Consider the following 24,815-nt stretch of genomic DNA (forward strand, 5'->3'; position numbering starts at 1 on the left):
TTTTAATTTTCAAGAGGTCTTTTTAAATATCAGTCTTTCAAGAATGACCTCCCCCTGAACTAGACACTCTCTTAGGACATCCTTGTTGACCACAAGGATTTTCTGCCTATGTGTCTTAGGGTTCTTAGACTTAGTGTTGACCTAAAGGTTTGTGTCTAATGTGTTGGTCAACCAATTTTCAAATATATAGAGTTTTGAAAATTTATAATATAGATACACCCAGCAAGCATGAAACTCAAGGAAATATCAAATTTTCAAAAATAGTTTTTATAAAAATATTTATAATAATTTTTGAAAATATTTTTCAAAGCATTGTACTTTAATTGTCCTTATCATCTCACCCGTACTAAGTGTTGCAATACATGGCATACACGGGTAACCTTATGGGTTATGTGAGATGAGTAGTTAATTTTATCTTTATTAATTTTAAGTTAAGTTCTAATGAAATGTTTGACCTTGAGTTAGATTCAGGTTTAACCGTCAATCAATTAAATACACATTTCAAGAGTTGATTTCTAGGATGTGGCGAGGCACAGAGGCCTTCTTGGTTATCGGAGCAACGACCACTTCTAGACCAAATCAATTCAGAAAATTATGGACTTAACCAATTTATTGAGAAACCTTGGTCTAACTAGTCTAGGATGTGGCGAGGTAGCTTCGGTCAGTTCCACTTAGCTAAGCAGACCAAGCAAGGTACTCCTTACCCCACTTGACTACCCAGACCAAGCTTCCCTAACGTACTATCATCTCGCCCCACCCTAGTTCTATGTTGGCAAGTATCAACCATTCATGTGTCCTTATCTAATCATTCTAACTTAAGCAGTAAGGAAACATGATGACATGACATGTTATATGCATTTAAATTAAAGCAGATGCATGTCATGGCAAGTATGCATGAGTCAAACAATTCACGCAGTAATTTTTAATTTCTAATAATGTATCAAATTCGCGATTTGATACATGCCGTCTAGACCCGTGAGCATGTCAACCTACTTTGATACACTTTAAGTTTTATATAATTTTATGTTTCATTTGGTAATATTTTAATTTAGTTGTATAATTAAAGGTAATTTATTATTAAGTTTATGTCTTTTAAATATGAGTTATTTTTAGTTTGAATTTAAAATTTATTTTTAATTTAATTTTAATTTAATTTAATTTAATTTTAATTTAATTTTAATTTAATTTTAATTTAATTTTAATTTAATTTTAATTTAATTTAATTTTAATTAAATTTAATTTAATTTAATTTTAATTTTAATTTTAATTTAATTTAATTTAATTTTAATTTAATTTTAATTTAATTTAATTTAATTTTAATTTAATTTAATTTAATTTAATTTAATTTTTAATTTAATTTGATTTTAATTTAATTTAATTTGATTTAATTTTAATTTAATTTAATTTAATTTTTATTTGTTTACTTTCTCCTTGAGAAGTCCTACCTTCTTTTGGAGTGATTTAGCCAAGTCTTCGGACTTAGCTATTTTCTTACATAAGTTAATTATTATTTAATCCCCAACAGTTTAATTCCTTTTAAAAACTGATTTCACTATTTTACATGTTAGGTTATTCCCTTTTAAAAAATAGTTATGGAAGCATATTTATAATCCCTTTTTATATATTTATTCATTTACAAGGAAAATGCAAATGAGTCAAAAGGATAAATTTACCCATCTCAAATGTATGTTTGGTAAAGAGTCAAATCCTATAAGGTCCTTATGCTCTCCCTAAGCTAGTATCTACATACAAGGATAGTGCGGTGCACGAAGTTCTTACCAATGCGGGTCTCGGGGAAGGTCTATTATATGCAATCTTACTCCGCATAGCAAGAAGGTTATTTTGTCCATGGTCACCAAGTCATACAGTAATTACTTTATCATTACGGCAAGATTCCCCTTCTAATTAACAAGTGATTACAATCAAACTAAAATGGAAAGCACATATGCACAATTGATCTTGAGATTATTATAATAAAAAAAGCTAAGTTTCTGTTAAAAAATCACCACTTTTGTCCTTGCGGTCATGAATCCATGCAAGAAGTGTCCAAATTAGTTTCTTTATTGTTTGACAGAGACTTTGCATTTTCACATATTGGGCTTGTAAATTCTAAGTGTTGGTGCTAGTGCGGTCAAACGGGTCAACCCATGATGGGGCGGGGTGGACTGACCTATTAAAAATCCATTATATGATGGGGTAGGGCGGCTCGGCCCGCTATTTTGGCAGTCTAGGAAATCTCCAACCCAACTCAAGGCGGATTGCAAGTTAGGTGGGTCAATCCACGAGCCCACAAAAAAATAAAAAATACATAAAAGATTGAAATTTTTACGTTTGGGTTGCGGATTAGATGGATTAAGCCCACGAGCCCGTAAAAAAATAAAAAAAAATAAAGAAAATGTTAAAATGTTTAAGTTTGGATTGCGAATTAGGTGGGTTAAGCCCACGAGCCGATTAAGTTTTCCACTTTAGTTTTAAATTTTAGAGAAAAAAAAATCTCAATCTGTGGGCCAATCCAACCCCACCACGAGTTGATCCGCGAGGGTCGCGAACCCAAGCGGATTAGCTCGCATGAACCCACCTTAAAATGGATTGATAAAATTTTAACTCGATCGACTTAAATTGTTTGGCGGGGCAGGTCAACCTAACGGGCCCAACCCAAATTGACGACTCTAGTCGGCGCTTTGATTTCAAAGATATTCCATGTGATTTTTCTAATGCTTTAGCTTGTATACTGATATGGTAGAGATAACGGTACCACAAGACATGGTTTTAGTTTGGTCAACACAACCCTCTCCATGATTTAGTCAACGTCACCCTAATTCGGGATGGGACTTAGGTCAAATTAGTTGATTCCTGCTTGAACTCAGGTTAGCTCAGTCGGCTCTGGCCGAGCTCAACCCAAGTCAATTTGAGTCACATCTAGGTCCTTATGTAGCCTCAAAGGACACAACCATTACGTGCCAGACACCAGTTACAAAAGATCAGGTGACCCTTTCACCCTATATAAGGTACTAGTGGCAGCGATGGAAAGGAGGTAACTAAGATATCAAATTATACTACTTTTCACTTTATTGTTGTCTTCCCTTCTCTTTAAATCTGACTTGAGCGTCGGAGGGGCCAAGTCAAGGTACGCCTTAGCCCCCCTTCTAACATCTTTCCAATCCTTTTAGAAGTTGACATCGAAGCTCTTCTCCTGAGTCCATACGATTCCTTGGCACCACAACAGCCAACCTGACAGGAACTGACCCGATACAAGCCGACCCAACAGAGGCGACAGAAACAGACCCAACAAAAGCTGAAGAGACCTAACAGAAGTCAACCTATCCCCTGATCTTGGACCGGATCATATACAAATAGGGCCATCTTTGTTGCTGGAAAGTATATTGACACTGGTTTTTTCATTGCCAATATGAATGCACTCCTGATAGACATTGTTTTGACAATTCTGAACTTTCATGTGAGAAACAGTAGGTTCTGGCTTTGAGGCTTTATTGCCAAAGATTGATGTTTGGTCTCTACCTACAAATATATAAAAACTTAGAAAAGCTTCAGATAAGCTCAACACGATGATGATGCAATATTTAGGAATTACTTAAACCTCGAAGTTAATGGATCTAGCCCTGGTATAGTAATTCTAATGCAATCCAAGTTAAAGACCCCAATACTTATTATTAACAACCATTTACAAGTTCCCTCTTCATGTATATGATATACCACCATATACATTAGAACAATATGAAAACAGAGATATGGTAAAATCAAACTCTTACCTCATCATTCTCCCCAATTAATCGCAACAAGGTAGGTGTTTGGATGCTAGACCAACCTTACCTTATAACGAGTAGTTATTAATCCCCAAAATAGATGATGATTCAACAACCTTTTAAATATGGCTGATGTGCAAGTTGAGACTTGGTGGCGCCTTGGATACAAGGCAACAACTTTGGTGGTGTCTACAAACAACTAAAAAGAAATGAGAGAAAAGGAGGCCAAAGATGGTGATGTTCACTCGATCACTTGGCTTCAGGTGGCCACGTAGCAATTACGGTCACAAGGAGGGGAAAGAAAAGGGGTATTAGTATTAATTACTAGTTAATATTTGGATCTGAAGTGAAAAGTGAACTGTACACTTTTAAAACATGGTAGATTTAGAAAAGATTAGATATATTCAGAATTATATTTAAGACTTTGAATTTTGGGTCAATACCTATTTTATATTAGTATTAATTACTAGTTAATATTTGGATCTCAAGTGAAAAGTGAAGTGTACACTTTAGAGACAGTAGATTTAGAAAAGATTAGATATATTGAGAATTATAGTTAAGAATTTGAATTTTAACAAGACATCAAATATTTGTGATATCTTTTTGTATCTTAATGCTGAGGGCCGTGTTGACTAAGCAACACTTGTAAATCTAATGACTAATAGAGGTTTGGAAATTGAAAGCTAAGTTAAAGTTCCAAGTAGAAGTATACCCTTAGTTGGAAGTCAGTCAACCCCACAAAACTAACCTTTCAGAAGAACATCCAATTTCTCTTCTTCTGTGGAAAATCAGGATGCATGATTGAAATTTCTCATCACATTCTTAAATACAATTAATTGTTTCTTTGGTGGGGACAGTAGTGGTAATACTTATCACGTTGTTCTTTAAAGTCAAAGTCCATTGCTAATTTATTGTTCTAGTTGGAAATGCAAACATTTTAGTTGGAAGTCAGTCAACCCCACAAAACTAACCTTTCAGAAGAGCATCCGATTTCTCTTCTTCTGTGGAAAATCAGGATGCATGATTGAAATTTCTCATCACATTCTTAAATACAATTAATTGTTTATCACGTTGGTCTTTAAAGTCAAAGTCTACTGCTAAATTTATTGTTCTAGTTGGAAATGTAAACATTTGATAATTATCCCATGGCCATTGTTTAATGGAAGCCAAAACTCTACGTCTATATGAAGAATCACACACCTATAGTGTTAATTCTGCATTTGGTTGGGGACTTCATAGGAGCAAGGAGTGCGATTAGCGAAATGAATAGTTCGCCAAGTTTTATACATAAATATTGGCAGTGGTGAGTGCATCCTTTTTGCCTCTCCTTATCTTACTCCTTATTTTGCTCGACTAATATATTTTTATTAAATATCAACGATCATGAGCAGCTGTACAAAGAAATATATAGTGTTCAATTAGTAAAACAGTAGTATAAAAATAATTTTCAGAATTTAGATTTTTGATACAAACTAAGATGAATTGTGATAGGAGTTAAACAAGCTGCAGTAAAGGAAGATTATTTTGTATATATCATGAAGTATTTCATTCATATGATATTTGTATTTGTTTTAGAAAAAACTGAATACAATAGCAATGTAGATTTTCGATAATATAAATATTTGTTGATTAGGGCATGGAGCAGGATATATATCAAGTTAAAAGGGGATAGGATGCTTATGACACTCCAGATTAGCAACTTATAGATAATTGAAAATTAATGGAGAAGTTTATTTGACTTAGATGAGTGAAGCATTAAGCCTTTTAATATCTATAATTGGGCATCTGAAATTAATGGGAACTCTCATTAGTGGTAAGCCCTCTCTAATTGCTGGGATGATTCCATTGGCCTGACCCATGGGGAGTATATGACCAACAAGGATTGGTTGAATTGATAGTACCAGCGAGTAGATCAAAATCATTGGTTCAATCAAGATGATTCCATCTTACTTCCCAAATTGCGCTGACTCATTTGATTGTGATCATTTGAATTTGATCTGATCGAGTCTGTTGAATCAGTCATAGATTAATAGTTTTTTCTGGAAACAATTTAGTTTTTCTAACTTCTTAGACATTCATTACACTTTTCAAGTTTTAACATAATTATTTTTCCCGAAAATGATTTCAATCAGATTAATTTTCTATATTTTGTATTACTAGATTGTTCCATCTTGGGAAGAAGGAAAACAAATGAATTTGTAACCTCGTGATCAATCATGAAAAATTATGCAAACTCAGTTGGTATTTGATTTTCTCTTGGAACGTGTACTAACCACGTACAAACTTAGCTTCACTAGGGTCAATGTATTTGTACGTGAACTGCATGTTTTCTCTTGGAATTTGATTTTCATTTAAACAACTGTGTGTATCTGGATAACTTAATCAATCTTTCAATTCTAATTACTTTTATTAGATACTGATAATGATTCTTGATTAGTAGGACAATGGAATTCACTGAGGTATTCCTGCTACTGATTACATTGACCCTAGTGAAGGGCTCGACAAGTTCAGGAAAGACAAATGAGAATTTTATTTTGCCTTCAAATTGTCCTAAAGTATGCGGTAATATAAGCATCGAGTACCCTTCGGCATCGGGAATGGTTGTTTTTATGATGCTGGATTTAATCTTACTTGTTCGTATGATTTTAATCCTCCAAGACTCTTTCTATGGGATGGCACTATCCAAGTAGTGGGTTTTGATATGAAATTGCGAGAGATTCAAATTGAATCACCGTATGCCATATTGAACGCAGATACAGAGTCCATCAATACCACATTGATCAATATCATGAATTCGCCATTCTCTTTGTATGGGCAACTGGAATCACTGTATGTGCCTGGTAATTCATCAGGATTTACAAATACCAACGACTTATATGTGGTAGGTTGCAATGCTACTGCTAATATAGTTGATCTCGGTACCAATAGCATCCTCGACTTTTGTACGTCGACATGCTCTACCAATACTTCCATGGTTGATAATGGAGTTATGTTTGGCAATGGATATTGCAGAATTTCTTTGACGGACCTGATATTTAACCAGTTTTTTTCATTGACTATTAAGTTATCTCGTCCCAATGAGAATAAAAATAATCATATGATTACTGGTGGTAGTTCCGACGTCATAGCTGTCATATGCAATGATCGCAGCCCCATTTACAGAGAGGATCTCCAAAGTTTTATAAAGCAGGAAAACAAAACAAGCGCAAAGGCACATCTTACTTGGCGTATTAACGACCGTCCTTCATGTGAAGAGGCTAGGAATTATTTGGCCACTTATGCTTGCCGCAGTCGTAATAGTGATTGCTACAGCGTTCCTGCTGACTTTAGTTCCTTCTACTCTAATGATACAATTGGATATATTTGCCAATGTTCTTTAGGATACCATGGAAATCCGTATTTACCGGATGGCTGTCAATTAGGTATGATTCTGAATCTCTCTTATATATATATATATATATATATGCTTAAGTACGTCTTAAAAAATGTTTATTATGTTTTTTTATCTCCATCATGTTATTAATTTTGTTTACCACGGCAGCCTCAAATGATTAGTTCAAACTCAAATTGTATTTGATAATAGCTAATCCTATAATAAAGGCGGGAAAAAAAATATGATAGATCCCACTTAACTTAAAAACTTAACTGAATTAACCTAAACAAATTTAGAATTTTCAAGCTTGTTTTAGATTTTCATATTCAATATTTTATATTTTGATTAAATTTTTATTTTTTTATAAAATTCATAAATGTATCAATAATGAATACCATGTATATATATCACGAACTAAATTATATCTCATTTAGTTAGCAATATTTTAACATATCTAATTGGCAAATATACTGGCATATCAATCAACGTTGTCCTTAGTTAGTTAACACCAAATCTAACTGACATATCACAACTGTTGCTGACTTATTAGGAGTCGGTAGAGAGTAATTTCGGTCATATCTTGGAATGAAAAGACTGGTCATTACCTTGGGTGTTTTTTGTTTCACTATTCTGTTTATTTTTTTTACATAAAATTTAATTGATATTATAAGCTAGAACTTTTGCTAGTTGATTTTTTTTATTATTGCAAGACTAACATTTTGTTTTTGCATAGCTTATGTAAATTATATATTTTTTAATAAAATATTTCTAGTTTGACTTCTATTTTTGTATATAAATTTTATAATGAAATTAGTATAAAAATTTTCAAATAATTGAAAACTTTAAAATCTCAAAGGTTATATCCTGAATTGCATTGTGAATGTAGGAAAATCAATGTTCTTTCCACATCTTGAGTCCCATGTTATTAGTTTCGATATCTTTGAGAAGTCGGTTGATTTGAACAATTATATTTTGTCTTCTCCATTTAATAATTTGGATATCTTTAAAAAATATATAATTTTTATTGATATCTTTAGGTCCATTAATATTGAATTTTTTTGTTACTTATACTTTTATTTTTTATTTTTTATTTTTTATAATTAACAAATATAATCAATGAGTTATCTAACAATGCAATAAAAAATTCACATAACTTCTTTACAATTAGTTTTTGTCCTTTGAAACCACCTTTGTTGTTAGTTTATCCGGATTTGAGAGTCATTTTTCGTTATTGGTAGACAATAACTCGGGTCATATCTTGGAATGACTATTGGGTAACTTGTGCAATTGTTTTTATTGGTAGAAATTTTGTTAGTCTATTTTTTTTTATTGCAATTGTTTTTATAGCATATATATATATATGCAAACACGTATGTATATACCTGTCCTATATCTGATGATTGTATGTGTATTTTAACAGATACAAATTTTACACGCATTCCTGCAAAAGATTGTCCATATAAATGTGGAAATATCACGGTGCCTTTTCCATTTGGGTTAAAGGAGAATTGTTATCGATCCCAAGAGTTTGCTCTATCATGCAACAAGTCCTCTCATCCTGCAACTCTTCTTTTGAATGGCTATTCAGAAGTGAAAGCTATTTCATTAGAGGATGGGCAGGTGGAGCTCTCACCATATGAAACAGAATTCGACGATATTTCCCTTCTATTGAAGAACTAACCGTCTATAATTGGATAGTTGGCTATGAGACTTGCAACATTGCTGTGAAGAACAAGAGTACCTTTGCATGTCTCGCTCAACACAGCTCATGTTTGGATGTGAAAATCACAAATGATTACAAGCATTCAACGTATCGATGCAAATGCATGGAAGGCTATGAAGGAAACCCTTACATTCAGAATGGATGTCAAGGTACTAAAACTATCTTCTCCTTTATATATATATATGAATGAAAGATAAATGTCGATGCACTTAAAAATTAACATGCAAAATATTTACAGGAATGCAATATTAATATATTTAATATTTTCTCACAGAAGGAAACATTTAAAATTGACGTTGATTGTTGACCAAAAGATTTTAATATCGATTGTTAGCTTGTCTAATTTATTAGGTATTATAAACATCAACACTGGTGAAGAGTTCCACGAGTCCAGCAAAGACAAATGCAAAGGCAAATTTTACCACTGCCCCAAGATACACAGTGATACAAAGAAATGTAAAACTTAGTAACAGTTAAAGGTCCATATGATATTTTCTTAGGCTTTGGCTGAATCCAAATGATCATAAGCTATATATGACTTTTCCTTCTATACCTTAATCTTACCTTACTATACGTTGCTCTTCAGCTCTCAATGATCAAACAGAACGTAGATGCACAATCCATCAACACCATATTGATTAATCTTTAGAATTTGCCTCGCTTTTGATAAATGCTTAGTTATAGTGCTACTGTCACAATCGTTGATCCCATTGCCATAAAAGGAAAGAGACTTAGATTTGAGCATGGTACCTGCTTGTTCAGTATACATATAGTTCTTAGTACAACTTGAACTTGCTATTTTATATTAATCGTTCTTGGGTTCTATTTAAAACAATTCTTCTAAATAAATGCAAATTTAGTAATATTGAAAAAAAAAAAAAGTATAAATGACATGAGAAATAATAATAACTTTTGTGGATTGTAGATATTAACGAATGCAACTCTTCCACACATGGTTGTAAAGGAATTTGCATAAATACAGAAGGCAGTTTCAATTGCACATGTCCCCCTGGAACATTAAAAGATCCTGTACAAGGAGCATGCATCCCTCAGAGAAAGAAAATTCTTTTATTAGGTAAGACCTTAACATAACAAAAAGGAAGTATTAATTCGTTTCTCTAATTCATGCCATTATACTTCCTTTCTCTATTCATGTCATTATGCTAAAAAAATAAGTTGATCACTACAAGAGAGGCTAAACACTACTGTAGATGGCATATAATTTGTAAAGTTTATATTTGGTATATGATGCAGGGGTCCTCGTCGGTGCATGCATTGGAATAGGCCTTTTGCTGTTATGTATTACATTGATCATCCTAAGTAAGAAATGGAAGGAAAGAAATCAAAAGAAAATAAGACAAAGGAACTTCCATCAGAATCATGGTTTATTACTTCAACAACTAATCTCCATAAATGAGCATGTGAAGGAGAGAACAAATATATTTTCTTTGGAGGAAATAGAAAAGGCAACAAACAATTTTGACGAAACTCGAGTAGTTGGAAGGGGAGGGCATGGAACCGTCTACAAAGGAATTCTACCTGATCAAAGAGTTGTTGCCATAAAAAAATCAAAAATTATTAAAAAGAGTGAGATCGACCAAGTCATAAATGAGGTTGTTATTCTTTCTCAGATCAATCATAGAAATGTAGTTAAGTTATTTGGATGCTGCTTGGAGACTGAAGTTCCTTTATTAATTTATGAGTTTATCTCCAATGGGACTCTTTCAGATCATCTTCATATTTTACAAAGTGAATCTAAATTATCATGGGATGATCGTCTTAGGATTGCTACAGAATCTGCAGGAGCTCTTGCCTATCTACACTCAGCTGCTTCTATATCTATTTTTCACAGAGATATCAAATCATCAAATATTCTTTTAGATGATACTTTTAAGGCAAAGATATCAGACTTTGGAGCATCAAGATTTATTCCTCTTGATCAAACACATATAGTTACTGCAATACAAGGTACGTTTGGTTACTTAGATCCGGAGTATTTTCAAACTGGTCAGTTAACAGAAAAGAGTGATGTCTATAGCTTTGGGGTTATTCTTCTTGAGCTTTTAACGGGAAAGAAACCCATCTACTCAACCAAAACTGGGTCACAACAAAATTTAGCAATAAATTTCCTTCAAACAACGAGAGAGAAGATGCTCTTTGATCTCATAGAAGATCATATTTTGCAAGAAGGAACAGAGCAGGAACTTCTTGAAATAACTAGTTTGATAGAAATGTGTTTGAGTTTGAAAGGTGTGGAAAGGCCTACAATGAAGGAAATTGAGTACAAATTGCAAGGCATAAGAAAGACAAGGATAAAAAAGAGAGGAGTTTATAATCCAGAAGGCAATGAGGAAACAGAATGTTTGCTCAATCTTTCAGGTCACTCTTCCTCAGGATTGGCGAACCAAATAAATCAAGAAAACTCTAGGAATTATAGCTTAGAGAAGGAATTCATGCAATCACAAAATTACCCACGGTAAATTTATTTTATGCATATGCAAGTTCATGTATAATTTGCATCCATGTGTTTTCATTTAAAACTTTGTATAAATGATTTTGCAAGGACGATGTATATGTTATCTAATGTGCATTGGATCATCTCTAAATTTAGATGAATTGAATTCTTATGTTTGTTAACCAGCATGGATGACTTGTTTTAAGGACGTATGGTACTTTTTAATTAATCCAATAAGGTTCAATTCATTAAAGTTATTAAGCTTCATCTGTCTTTGAAGCACAATAATTTAAAGACAAATATAATACTGACTTACTATAACTTCAAAAATAAGATAGTAACATATATCTATTGGTTTATCAATAAATTTAAGATTGTTAGGACCCGTACGAGCTAGAGGGGGGAAGTGAATAATTTCGATCATTTTTCGTTTTGATTTTATGCTTGTCGTTTGAATGCGTAGTAGAAATCTTGATTTAAATGTGACTTCACATACACATGCAACTCTGGGTTCGAGTCAAAAAGTTATAACCTTCGGAAGTTTCTCTGTCATTTTTAGACTTCCTTTGTCTGATATATGGTCATCCTTGATCTGCCAAAATGTCTTGTTGCTTAGCATTTGGTAAATCTTTACCTACCAAGATTTTGTCTGACATCCGATCAATCTTGACCTATTGGGGCTTTTTTGTTATTTGACATTCGGTCAACCTTGACCTATTAGGACTTTCTCGTTGCTTGACATCTAGTCAACCTTGACCTACCGAGGCTTCATCATTGCCTATCGTTGCTTGGCATCTGATCAACTTTGACCTGCCGAGGCTTCCTCGTTGCCTAGCATTCGGGCAATCTTGATCTATTAGGACTTTGTCATTGTTTAGTATTCGATTAATCTAAACCTACCAGGACTTTGCTATTGTCTAGCATTCGATCAATCTTGACTTGTCAAGATTTTAAATCACCAAGTATCAGGTTAACATTAATCCACTTAGACTTTCCTCTTGCCAACTTCTCTGTTGGACTTCCAATCACCAAGTAGCCGATCAATCTTGATCTACTTGGACTTTCCATCTCTTATCAAGTGTTTGGTCCTCCATTATCCACTTGGACTTCCTGTCTCATGTCAAATATTCGATCATCTATGACCTACTTGTACTTTCCACAATCAAGTTTCCGATCAATCTGGACCTATTTGGCAACATATTGATCAAGTATCAAAACCCAACTCGAGTCAAATCGAATTTGGTCAACCTGATTAACGTTGACCTGAAGTCGATTGCACTTAACTTATTTTCTTTGGTTTTAGGACATCTCCAAGTTTAAGACACCTTTAATACTTTCCTAATGTTATAAAAAAAGCTGCTTGTCACAATAGACTTCCGTCACAAATTTGTGACGGGAATCTGCACCATTCGATTTTAAAGTTAAGATTAAATCCAGGTCGTAGATTGAATGGGTGATTGCGATGACTTGGATTTAATCTTCTATTTTAAAATCGAACGGTCCAGATTTTTGTCACAAATTTGTGATGGGAATCTGTTGCGACAAAGATCCCAACGGAATGTTATATCATTAGGAAAAGGACCTGGTTGAAAATTCTAAAAGTGGTTGGACCTTTTTGCAAAAATGCAATTAAAAAGCAGTAGCCGAATCCTTCTTTCTCGTGGCTGACCTTTTTCTTCTCCCTCTCCTTTTTATGCTTGCCCTGACCCTAATTTTCTTCCAACCGACATTTGCCACCCCAAATCTGTCGTGGCACATCGTGGTCATTGAACGCCCTTGTAGTTAGCGTCGTCGTCGTCACACTACTATCGTTGCGTCGCCGATGACCCACGATGAAAAACCCTTCCATTTGAGGTGGAGTTTTCTTGCTTGACTCCTTTTGATTTCTTTTGTGCATGATTAAACTTACACTTTAAGAGATAATAATCTGAATCTCTTTCAGCTTGACCCCTTTTCTGGTTCGACACTTCATAGCAATCAAGAATTTTATAGCTTGGATTTTCCTTCATTTTATATACCATAAATCCATTATATATAATGTGCGGTGTTTGTTGTTGTTTTTATTAAGATTTTATTTCAGTTGGTAATTACTACCATATGTCTACTTTGATGGGTTAGAAAATAAGAATGACCTCATCAATGTTAAATTAGGTATGCATTAGAAAATCTTAACGATGAATTATTTAAGGTTTATATTCTATCTAGTAGAAGAAAAATAAAGTACATGTTCGTATATATTTCTATTTGCTTGATCATATCTTTATACTTGTTTGTCCTTTTATACTTATTGGTTATCAAATCTTTGCACTCTATCAAAATTGATCAATGCCATTTAGATTATGCAATTGAGAGATATGAAGAATTTAAGTTAATTTTCTAATGAGAATTCAAACTCTCATGAGAATTTGAAGTGAATAAAGAATATAAATGATATTATTATCAAAAATTAAATAATATGAGAGAAAGCTTCAGCTCAATCCTCGTAAGAGATATAACTTTTCAACCAAGTTAATAAAGAAGTGAATGTAACTCTCATACTATGAATTTTCAATTCTATTAGTTATAAAAGATATGAGAATAATTATATCATAGTATTAAGGAAATAACTCTCTATAAATATAGAGCTCTTGGCTCCGTAGTTGAAAAGAGCTTCCGAGTTTTTCTTCGTGTACATAAACTTCGACCAAATGGAGATCGATAAATATAATTTCTTCTCACAGGGTGGATTACAGGTTGTTTACCCTATTCTTATGTGAGGCACTTTACGGAATGGATTGCAGATCGTTTATCCTATATTTTTTTTTATGTGAGATATTTTTCTAGTGGATTGCGGGGCGTTCACCCTATCTATGTATATATAGATGCATACTTACGATGTAATTTCATTACGAGTGGATTGTAGGTCGTTCACTCGGCTATATGATACATCGTTTTCAAGTGGGTTGCAGGTCGCTCACTTTGATATTTTTCATTTAAACATGACGTGTTTGTATTAGGTGAAATGCAAATCATTCACCTTTACTTAAACCACACACTCTAAGTGAGTATATTGTATGTCGTTCATCAACACAATAATAGGTAAATGTTAGAAAATGAGAAAATAAGAAAAACTGATAATATTAATTAAGAAGGAAATAAAAGACGAATGACATGGAAAAGATAAAAGATAAATGATGTTGTCCTCTTTAATAATATTTTCATGCACGTCTTTGATATCTCCACTTTACACTTTGTGCTCTCTTTTTTTTTGACCTCCAGATTCGCAAATTTGAAATGATTTTCAAGGTTTGATCAATAAAGTTGGAGATTGTTTCAGAAATATTTAGCGATAGTTATGGAGATGATTTCTACATAGTCCATTAAGTTTATTTCATTTACATAGTGGCTACTTAGCCATTTTGTTATTTCGGGATTGATCATTTCATTTTCTACACGAGGTCAGTTGTCAATCATGTCAGTAGAGTTGGATTTTGGGATTGAACTTTGTTTGCATCATTGAATAAAGTATTGTATATTATGTTCGTACAACCCGTGTACTTTTATTGGGTATTATTTATGGATTTAGATATAGGAATGAATATTGTCTGAATAAAGAGACTAACTTCTATATAGGGATAGAAGTTTCTGGGTCATGACACCTAACAAATAATTGACCATCCATTTAAAACATTACATTTATGAATTCTCAAATCGTTGGTATATTGAGCCCATAAACAGTTGGGAAAAAAATTCTTCGATCTACTTCTCGATAAAAAAAAAGAGATAGCAACGACCTTCTCGACCAAGACCAAAATGAACATGTAAGATAAAAGTCATCGTTCTTTCAACAAATCGGCCTTTAAGCGACAATTTGACAGGATCAGCCTTTTGCTTGTCATCTCGCTTGACAAGAAGCGAGATTTTTTATTCATGAACAATGCAGTTGCACTAGCTAGTCATGCAATTGTTTGCATCCTAATTGTGATTAAAATTAATTGGAGCAGGAATTTCTTTAATAATCCTGATCCAAACCAAAGGTGTTATAGTATTTGACTAGATTATATTTTATCAAAAGTAGTGGACTTGTTTGTAAAACGGTCAATTAATACTTTTCTTCTGGTTGGTTTTTCCTCTTTGCACGAGCAGCATTGCTGCCTCTCCATTTCGTCTCTCTCTTGCTGTCTTGCATGCTCAATCTCTTTCTTTCAATGTGATCAGCTCAAATCCTGACCCTCTCTTCACCGCGAGTTTCGGCATATTTACCCATGACAAGCAGAAGTAAATATGCATGATTTATTTAATTTTTTTAATAAGATTAAATTTTGGGCATCTTTCTTGTTTTCCTATACTTTGGATCAAAATAGATTTAGACCCATTAACATAATTATATTGACTTTGAATTTTAACAAACATCAAGATTTGCAATGTCTTTTTTATCTTAATGATGAGGGGACCGTGTTGGCTAAGAGCATCTACAACGCTCGTTAAAAGAGCGTTAATAATACTTCCTTAATCTCTCTCCACATGAATGCGTTCAATATTTTGAACGCGTTCATGTGGCAGTGGGGTGGCCTAACCAGGGGCTGGCCCATCCCACATATATATTTTTTTATTTTTTTATTTTTTAAATATTAAATTAGTGTGTTATAACAAGTTAGCGTTATGGTTGCTCTAAGCAACAGCTTTAAATGTAGTTGACTTGACTAATAGAGGTATGGAAATTGAAAGCCAATTAAATTGAAGTTTCGAGTAGAAGTATGGACTTAATAATTTGGAAGTCAGTCAACTCCACAAAACTAAGACTATTCTTTTTTTCTTTTTTCTTTTTTTTTGGCTTCTCTGGAAAATCAGGATGGACTATGAAATTTATTCTTAAATACAATTAATTGACTCGGGTCTCTGTTGACCAAGTCAAAGGCATGTATATGAAATCTACGTTGATCGAGTCAAAAATGTACTGTATGGACTCTAAGGCCCCGTATTCACCTTCCTATCATGTGGAAAATGAGGATGTACGATTGAAATTTCTTATCACATTCTTAAATACAATTAATTGTTTATTTGGTGAGGACACTAGTGTTCGTACTCATCACGTTATTGTTTGGAGTCAAAGTCCACTGCTGATTAATTTATTGTTCTAGTTGGGAATAAAATTATATGATAATTGCCTCACGACCACTGTGTAATGGAGGCCAAAACTCTGCCTCTATAAGAAGAGACTACATACCTGTCAATATTCACTCTGCATTCATTGGCTGGAGAGGAGCAAGAGACCTACTTTTATACAGAAATATTAGCAGCAGTGAGTTAAACTTAGTTTTTTCTAACTTCTTAGATATTCATTACACTTGGAAGTGATGCAATATTTGTAGCATGTTTTCTCTTGGAATAGTTTGATTTTCAATTAAACAATTGTGTATATCTGGATAACTAATCAATCTTTCAATTCTAATTACTTTTATTAGATACTGATAATGATACTTGATTAGTAGGACAATGGAATTCACTGAGGTATTGCTGCTACTGATTACATTGAGCCTAGTGAAGGGCTCGACAAGTTCAGGAAAGGCAAATGAGAATTTTACTTTGCCTTCAAATTGTCCTAAAGTATGCGGTAATATAAGCATTGAGTACCCTTTCGGCATTGGTAATGGTTGTTTTTATGCTGCTGGATTTAATCTTACTTGTTCGTATGATTTTAATCCTCCAAGACTCTTTCTAAGGGATGGCACTATCCAAGTAGTGGATTTTGATATGAAATCTGGACTGATTCAAATTGAATCACCGTATGTCATATTGGACGTAGATGCAGAGTCCATCAGCACCACGTTGATCAATCTCACGAATTTGCCATTCTCTATCTCTGCACAATCATATGGTGATGATTCAATCTCAGCCAGTATGGAGGGCAACAGCTTGTATGTGGGAGGTTGCAGTGCTACTGCCAGGATAGTTGATCTCACTACCAACAGCATCGTTGCTGTTTGTCCGTCAACATGCTCTTCAACAATTGATTATGGATTTACGACTCAAAATGGATCCTGTAAGATTTCGTTGGACTCCTTGAACTTTAACAAGACTTCATTGATTCTTCAGTTATCTCGTCCAACTGAGAATGAGAATAATCATACGATCAACAGTGGTAGGTCCAGCATCATAAGCATCTTATGCAATGGATATTGGAACTGTCCCTCTAACATAGGAGAGTTTCAAAGTTTTATAAAAAAGGAAAACAAAACAAGAGCAGAGGCCTCTCTTTCTTGGCATATCAGCGATCGTTCTTCATGTAAAGAGGCCAGGAGTTCTTTGGCCACTTATGCTTGCCGCAGTTCTAACAGTGACTGCTACGACATCCCTGCTCCAGATTCCACCTATTTTCATGATACAATTGGATATATTTGTCAATGTTCTTTGGGTTATTACGGAAATCCATATTTACCAGATGGCTGCCGATTAGGTGACGATTATTATTACCTTCTTACCTCCATCTTTTTTTTATTGATTTTGTTCACCATGGTAGCTTCAAATAGTGGTGTCCAACACTTAGTTCAAAAACTCAAATTCATCTTTAGCTATGATAAAGGCGGAAAAAGTAAAAAATTTCGGATTCAGTAGTTTATATTTTAGATTTGGATCTATAGATTTCAAAAAAATATGGGAATAATGTATGTGTATATATGTGTGCTATCAAATGTCAAACACTGGTAGCGACATTTTGGCAAATAACCTTAGTTATGCTTGGCATATTTTATGTACCTATATGTGATGATTGTTTGTGTTTTAACAGATACAAATTTTACAAGCTTTCCTGCGAAAGATTGTCCAGACAAATGTGGAAATATCACAGTGCCTTTTCCATTTGGGTTAAAGGAGAATTGTTATCGATCCCAAGAGTTTGCTCTATCATGCAACAAGTCCTCTCATCCTGCAACTCTTCTTTTTCATGGCCATTCAGAAGTGAAAGCTATTTCATTAGAGGATGGGAAATTGGAGCTCTCACCTTTTGATGAAGAATACCGTGAATCAAGAAATAAATATATCACTTCTCTGAAACGGCAAAGGATCTATAATTGGATAGTTGGCTATCAGAGTTGCAACGATGCTATGAAGAACAAGAGCACCTTTGCATGTTTCGCTCTACACAGCTCTTGTTTGGACATGGATCACAAAAAAACTCAAGGGTTATCGATGCAAATGCATGGAAGGCTACAAGGGAAACCCCTACATTCATAATGGATGCCAAGGTATTAAATATATCTTCTCTTTTCTATATAAGAATGTAAGTAACAATAAATATCCATATAACTACAACTAAAATAAAAATATTTACAACAAAAACAAGCATTTGATTTGAATTTGACTTTGATTGTTGAAAAAAGATTTTGATTTTGATCCTTAGCTTAGCTTGTTCAATACAGTCATTGATTAGTATTATCAACTCTGTAGGTATAATAATTATGAATTATGATGGATAAATAATGGATATTTTCTTGCATATAAAAACAATTCTTTTACATCATGCAAATTTAATAATATATAGCTTAGACATGTACAAGGAATGACAAGTTTTGTGGATTTTAGATATCGATGAATGCAAATCTTCTTCAAATGTTTGTAAGGGAATTTGCGTAAACACAGAAGGAAGTTTCAATTGCACATGCCCCCTGGGAACATCAGAAGATCCTGTACATGGAGCATGCATCCCTAACAAAAAGAAAATTCTTTTATTAGGTAAGACCTCATGACAAAATAGATCATAAGAAACCGATCGAGTATAAAAATCATATTGGTTATTCATTATAAAAGGCTAAGTTATTATTGATGGCGTAGAGTTTTATAAGTTTATATTGGCATATGATGCAGGGTTCCTCATCGGTACAAGCAGTGGAATAGGCCTTTTGCTCTTCTGCATAAAGTTGGTCATCCTATGTAGGAAATGGAAGGCAAGAAATCAAAAGAAAATAAGACAAAGGAACTTCCATAAGAATCATGGTTTGTTGCTTCAACAACTAATCTCCACAAATGAACGTGGTGTTGAGGAGAGAACAAATATATTTTCTTTGGAAGAAATGGAAAAGGCAACAAATAATTTTGATGAAACTCTAATAATTGGAAAGGGTGGGCATGGAACTGTTTACAAAGGAATTCTATTAGATCAAAGAATTGTTGCCATTAAAAAATCAAAAACCATTAAAAAGAGTGAGATTGACCAATTCATAAATGAGGTTGCTATTCTTTCTCAAATCAATCATCGAAATATAGTTAAGCTGTTTGGATGTTGCTTGGAAACTGAAGTTCCTTTGCTAGTTTATGAATTTATCTCTAATGGGACTCTTTCAAATCATCTTCATGTTTTACAAGGTGAAACAAAATTATCATGGGATGATCGTCTTAGGATTGCCACAGAATCTGCTGGAGCACTTGCCTACCTACACTCAGCTACTTCTATATCTATTTTTCACAGAGATGTCAAATCATCAAATATTCTTTTAGATGATACTTTAAAGGCGAAAGTATCAAACTTTGGAGCATCAAGATTCATTCCTCTTGATCAAACACACATAGTCACTGCCATACAAGGCACTTTTGGTTACTTAGATCCGGAGTATTATCAAACTGGTCGATTAACAGAAAAGAGTGATGTCTATAGTTTTGGAGTTATTCTTCTTGAGCTTTTAACTGGAAAGAAACCCATCTACTTAACCAAAACTGGCTCACAGCAAAATCTAGCAATGTATTTTCTTCAAGCAACAAGAGAGAAGATGCTCCTTGATCTAGTAGAAGATTGTATTTTGCAAGAAGGAACAGAGCAAGAGCTCCTCGAAATAAATAGTTTGATTGAAATGTGTCTTAGTTTGAAAGGTGCCAACAGGCCTACCATGAAGGAAGTTGAATATAGATTGCAAGGTATGAGAAAGACAAGAATGAAAAAGAGAAGACTTTGTATTCCAGAAGGCAATGAGGAAATAGAATCTTTACCCACTCTTTCATCTCACTCTTCTTCAGAATTGGCGAACCTAACAAATTAAGAAAATTTCAGGAAGTATAGCTTAGAGAAGGACTTTGTGTGATCACAAAATTACCCCAGGTAAGCTTTTTTTATGCATATGCAAGCTTTTGTACAATTTGCATCTTAGTTATCACATTGATGTATTTGTTGTCTAATATACATTCAATCTTGTCTATAAATTTAGCTAAATTGAATTCCTATATTTGTTGAACAAGTATAGATGACCACTTTCAAGGGCATACGATACTTGTTTTAATCAACCTAATAAGTTCAAATCATTAAAGTTATCAAACTTCATCTTTGAAGTAGCAAAGATTCAAAGACAAATATATAATAGAATGCTTGTAAGGACATTTTATAATCCTTCATGTGGAAAATAAGAACAAGTTTAAAAGATTTAGAAGGTAGTGCCTGAGGAACTATGGCAAAAAATCCTTATGAGTTTGTTCTAGGAAAGTGTGGGTTAACCTGCTCTACTGGCCCAAAAGGCAACTCCTTGCTCACTTGAAAATCTGCATTCTTAAGCCCTAGTGATGGCAAGAAAGATACATGCTCCATTAGATTCACATAGCTACTTTGTTTATGATTAGAACAGGATCACAACTTGAGAATTATTGCTCTGAAGTTTCACGAAACAAACCAGAATTACCACTCATCCATGCTTCTATTTCTCTTCCTTGGCAAAGGCATTACTACCATTTCAGTGCTTCCACCAGAATTACCATTCACCTTTGCAAATCAAGAAGATAATCTGCTGATTCAATTCAGTTTAATTTTTAAAGCATTAACTTTAGAGCATACTTATGATAATAAGAGTGCACTACCAGCTCATTATAAACTATCTACAACCATCTCTAGTCACTAAACTAATCAACCAGTTAAAAGTAAGAAAATAGGGCTACAAGAAGCAGCCTCCTGGCACTTTTGCTTCCTTCACGTGCAACGCACACGACGAATGGGCCCACTCGAACTTCCGTATCCTGTCCCACCAGCTCCACCGACGCCTAGCTCGCGCCGCCTCCGTCTCCTCCTTCAGCCGGCAGTTCTCCTTCCGGAGAAGGACCGCCTCCGCCTGCGCCTCCCTCTTCTCCTTCTCCCGCCGCGCCATCGCCTCGAAGCACTCCCGGTTCCGCAGCTCCAGCCCGTAAATCTGTGCCTGAAGTCCCTCGATCTTCCGTCCCAGCAGGCACACCCGGTGATCCTCCCGCAGCTTCACCAACACCCTGGCCAGCTCCGCCGCCTGACGCCGCATGTACCCCAGCTCCGCTCCCATCACCCGGGCCTTCTCCTCGGCGGCCGCGGCGAGGAACCCCAGCCGCGCGTTCTCGCCCAGCAGCACCATCCGCTCCGCCTCCAGCACCTCCACCAAGCTCCCCTGCAGCTCGATCTTTCGCGACGACTCCGCCAGACGCAGCTCTGCTTCCGCTCCCTCCGCCTCCAGCATGTCCCGCTCCACCGCCGCGAGCACCAACTTCGCCACGATCATGTCGAGGTCCGAAGCGACATTGGCGATTCCAAGGGCGGGGGGCGGGTCATGGAGCGGCTGAATGGGTAGTGGTTGAAAGGAGAGGGAGCTCTCGGCATCGGAGGCAGAGTCCAGGAGGTCGGAGTCGACATCGATGTCGGAGACGGAAGAAGCGCGGCGCCGGTGCCGATGGAGGAGCGACAGAGAGTAGCGGTCGGCAAGGTAGAGGTAGCGGTGGTGGAGGTCATGGAGAAGAGCCACCAGCTGAGGCCGCTTCTGGTAGTAGTTCTCGGCCCGCTCCGCGAACGAGTCGGACTCCGAGTCGTCCCGCAAGTTCACCGCCAGCGATTGCACTCTGTTCTCTATATCTGCACGTAGCCAATTTACCCACTCTCGTTGAATTTTTACTAAAAAACAAGATTTTAATTCCGCATTTAGTTTGGAACAAATTCCATAAATTGATTTGATTTGTTTTGAAGCGGGCAGCAAAAAAGGTAAATGAGATGAATCTATGCAAAGGATTTTTGCTCAGAAAAAAAAAATCCATAGAGCGTATCCTATAAAGTTGGAAATACGTAGCATTAATTTGTATATATGCTGTTCATTGGAATTTTTCCTGTTAATATGCGGCAATAATTCACTTCCCAAGATATACGAAAGCACCAAGTACACAAACTTTGTCCGAAAGATGAGCAGCGAGAAAGGCTGAGGAAAGCAGTGGTTGCGCACCTGCAAGAGCCGCTCGCAGCCAAGCGGGGCACGAGGCGTGACAGCGCGTTGTCTTCGTCGTCGTCGTCTCCATCGCACGGAGATTCGTGACGGAAGAAAGATCCGCGGCGGGCGCTCAAGATTTGCTCACTGCATTGTGACAAAACCAAAACGCGAGCTTGATTGAGCGTGACCAGGGATGGGCCGTACGTTGCAGACAAGTGAAGCAGTAAGAAAAAACAAGCAGGTTTCCAGACGAAAAAGATAACTTGTTCCGATGCCCGAGGTTTGCATCACCTTATTCTCACTGACAGAGCAAGAGCTAGACAATACGGCAGGCAAGCAACCAAGGCCATGTGACCATCAAGCCACAGTATCGTGCGAGGAAGAAACATTGCAGTTGGTAATTCAGTGCATTATTAATGAAATTAATTAGAATCACACGAAAAAGTTGGGCTTGTTAATGATCGGCCAACGTGATACGATCTTCCGTTTTTTCTGGCTGCATTAAATAAAATCATTTAAGAACCAGTCAGTAACCTTTAGTATGGCTTTAAGTTTACTCATACTTCTACATTCTCTTTGATCGTCAAGAACTAGCAATGCTGCTCATGTTCCTGCGGCCGCTCTTACATTTTTAGCTGGTTTTATCTTTTTACTTACTCTGTTTCGCAGCATTTAGGATGAGCAAGATGAAAGCATATCGAAATAAAAGGGGGGGAAATGATAGAGAATAAGCAGGGAGAAAGGTTTACCTCTTTAATGGATGAGGCTTCTGGTCGCCGGAGACGCTCTTCTTTGCTGTTCAGGGAGCGGCAGCTGAATGAGCAGGAACGGAAGCAGAAGCAGAGGCAGAGCAGAAGTGATGGGCTATTTATTTTGAGGTGCCCATTTGGTAAATATATTATAGTAAAAACCATCACTCGGGAGCGGTGATTCGCTTCGGACAGGAGACTCGGAATTTGGTTGATCGGATCCGTTCGTGGCTCTCTCATCGGTTTGATTTAGAATCAATCTGGCATCCTGGGTCGTCGGTGTGCAGGGGATCGTCTACAACTGGAGCGGGTATTATATTCAGGAAATTGCCAGGGCCAGAAGTAGGCCAGCGTAGCCCACTGAGCCCCAGTGCCTACAGTAGTAGGTACCTGCAAATCCTGTTTTGAAACAAATATGTAATCAAGGCCTTGTATTAAACAGGTCCTATGGAAGATCTTCATTTTAAAAATAAAAATAAAAAAAAAAAATGAAATTTCAATTTGACACTCAATTTTGAATTTTCTTTGGGAACGCTGTCTATAAAGGTTTAGAAGAGCTTGGAGACGCAGAGGCTTTGCAGAGAGAGCACCAGTTCTTGGACTTCTCCTCCGGCCCAACTCATCCCCCTCAGCGAATTCTTCCTGGCAAATGCTACAAGTCGCATAGTCTCCAGAGGTCTCAGTGATGCAAGAGTCGACCATGTATTTGCTTCTCTTTGAGCATTTTCTCAAGTTCCTATCGATCTCTCTCCCAGGGCCAGCAGTTGCTCAGAACTCATGTTATCAATGTCCATCCTCACGTCTGTGTATGTGTCATAGATGCACACACTAGACACTGCCGTGGTGTGCTTCCGAATATTCGTGAAGTAGTATGTAAGTTGTATCGCGGTATTCTTGAAAGAAAGAAGGATATATAAATCCTGCCTACACCGTTAAATCCGCTTATGCGACAGTGCCAATGGCATCCTTCAAAACCAAGTCTCTCAGAATAATGGGTTGGATCTCATTTGGGCTTGACTTTCGGCTTGTTTCCAACAAGGCCCAACATGCTAAGTGCCCCATTGAGTTATTTAAATTGAGAGACCAAGCAAACTGGTCAAAAAATAATATTATATCTCTGTGTTGGAATATTTTTCATCAAAATTTAACATGACACCTAAATATCCAAAAATAATTTATTTATAAAATATTTTTAAAAAATATTTACTAAAAACAATATAATCCTAGGTTGTTGCAAAAGTTGATAACATTACCTTGTAAAAGTTGATAACGTTACCTGGAAGAGAAGTTAATATGATAAAAAGAAGAAATCATACAGTCAAATCTAGATGTAAGTCAATAATCAAGATTCGATGGAGGTCTAATAGTTAATCTTGATCTCATCAGTTAGATTCGAAACATTTTAGTCACTCTGACTCCAAAGGACATCTCCTTCATCGACTTAGTCACTTCAATTTTAGAGGACACAATTTTCTCAATTGCTTCATTGACTCGATCACCTTAACTCCAAAAGATATAATCTTTTCGACTCCTTTATCAACTCAATCATCCTGATACCAAAAGATACAAATTGTATGATTCCT

The 24,815-nt window shown here is 35.6% G+C and overlaps 3 pseudogenes; 2 read left to right on the top strand and 1 right to left on the bottom strand.

Moving 5' to 3' along the window:
• Positions 1-6,208: 6,208 nt before the first annotated feature.
• Positions 6,209-11,443, top strand: LOC141829061 (wall-associated receptor kinase 2-like; annotated as a pseudogene).
• A 5,347-nt stretch (positions 11,444-16,790) lies between these two features.
• Positions 16,791-20,323, top strand: LOC141829327 (wall-associated receptor kinase 5-like; annotated as a pseudogene).
• An 804-nt stretch (positions 20,324-21,127) lies between these two features.
• Positions 21,128-23,090, bottom strand: LOC141828788 (kinase-interacting family protein-like; annotated as a pseudogene).
• Positions 23,091-24,815: the final 1,725 nt, after the last annotated feature.

The sequence above is a fragment of the Curcuma longa genome, chromosome 5 (genome assembly GCF_044706935.1).
Source record: "Curcuma longa cultivar G26 ecotype Majalengka, Jawa Barat chromosome 5, ITB_CL_G26_1.1, whole genome shotgun sequence".
Lineage (NCBI taxonomy): Eukaryota > Viridiplantae > Streptophyta > Magnoliopsida > Zingiberales > Zingiberaceae > Curcuma > Curcuma longa.